Below are 1,918 nucleotides of genomic sequence, written 5' to 3'. Positions count from 1 at the left end.
CCTACAGTAAGGACAGGTACAGCAATGGCAACAGTTTGTTCCTAATATTTGAAAGAACAATGAAAACTGTCACCACTTACCAGGTGCCTACAGTGGGACCAATCCTGGGCTTAAAACTCTAGAGATGTTCCTTTGAATAATCAAGACAGCTGTCTGGACAGGTGGACCTCAGATATGACATAGAAGAGGGTCTGAGGCCCAAGGGGCCAGGCAGAATATGGGTTGGAAGAATAAATATTCGGCATGATTCTTGGTTCCTAGATGTCAAATTCACACTAAAAAATGCTGGCATTGCATGAACATCTGTATGCATGTCACCAGGCCCCACCTGAACAATCAGCCCCTTCTCTTCCTGTGCAAGCACTTGTTCCAATAGAATCAGGATACGGAGTCTGACCAGGGCCAAAGACCAGGTTTTCCTGCAGCTGGGATTTCTCTACTGTCCTCAGAAGACTGTCATACTAATTCTATTAACGTTTTCCTATCTCCTGATAGTGATGACAGAAAAGATGGTTATCAGGTCACTTCTCTGGAAATAGGTTAATATCTCTGAACCTGGCCATCATTTACAAATGCACAATGATTTCACAGTAGGGGGCAACTCCCCACTCACATTCCCGACAGAAAACTGACTCTTTTCCTGGGACTTCTACACAAGGCTCGGACAGTCACTTCCCAGGAGAATTCTGGGTTGCAGATTTGGGCTGAGTCATCCAAACCACCTGGGGAATGTTAGTTAAGTGGCAGAGAGGAAAGGGAAAGAGAGAGAAACCAGCATGTTGGCTCTAGCACAGAAGGAATTGGGGTGTCTCTGAGTGGGACCCTGCCATGCCCCACCCAAGTTCTGTTTGGTGAGCAGACAGGTACAAGCACTAAACACACACCTGGCCTATTTCCCCCAGATACTGACAGGAAACAACTTTCCTCCAGGGCACTATGGGCTCTTTAGCATGGTGCCAAAAGCTGGCATTAGAGAGGGCAGCTGTCTGCTACTTTATGCTGAGTTGTCGAAAGAGCAGAAGCCAGATTCTCTGGGGTCCCTGAAATTGTAGCCTCTAGATTTATTTCAGGGCACCAGGCATCAGAGTTTCTCCCTCATTTGTGTATGTTCCTTCCTGCAAATTAGACTGGATCCTGTTACTTTACCCAAATTGTCCATTCTTATCAAATGGTCGATTCTTGCAGTTTTCTTCAATAGCTGACTACCACCCTCCATACTAACGTATCTAATTTTCTCCCTCCTTCCTGACTCGGTCACTCACCAAGAACTAAAACCTGACTGCCCAGATCCCTGTTGAGACTCTGGGCTCCCTTGCAGCTGGCCCTGAATAAACTTTGTAAGTTGAGTCTCAAAGACTTAATATAAACCTTGGAGAACTCACTATCACAGTAGACCAGGCATGGGCTGGAATGCTGCTTGGATAGCTTACTGTGTAAACGACTAAGGAAGTCCCGTGAAACGCTCAAGTCATGCACACCTTTATATGAGAGGCAACCAAGACTGTGGACAATATGACCAAGAGTATGAGCATACTAACAGCCGAGTGCAGTTCCCGGGTCCTCCACCAGGACCCCTTCCAGGACTGCCCCTGAGTACCCCCCCTCCCCCTCCTACCCCCACACTGACCCCTGAGCCTGAGAGGACAGCCCGGCTCTGAAGGACTAGCTAGCCCCGGGCCTCTGTGCACTGTGAACAGCAGGCGCCGCTATTGTTCTTATTGGGAGGAGCTAAAGAAGTGCATAGGGCGGCTTTGGAGGATAGAGGGACACTAAGTCCCTAGGGGACACGGGTGGGGAACGGGGCTGCCTGATAGCCCGCTTGCCTCTCGCTGCCCAGAGACCTTTCCCCAGCCTTTCAAGTCCTCGCGGAAAATGGTCGCAGAGAACCACGTCAGATTCACTGTCCCCTAAAGACGCC

This window comes from Plecotus auritus, assembly GCF_963455305.1.
Source record: "Plecotus auritus genome assembly, chromosome: X".
Classification (NCBI taxonomy): Eukaryota; Metazoa; Chordata; class Mammalia; order Chiroptera; family Vespertilionidae; genus Plecotus; species Plecotus auritus.
This window is presented reverse-complemented; position numbering follows the sequence as displayed.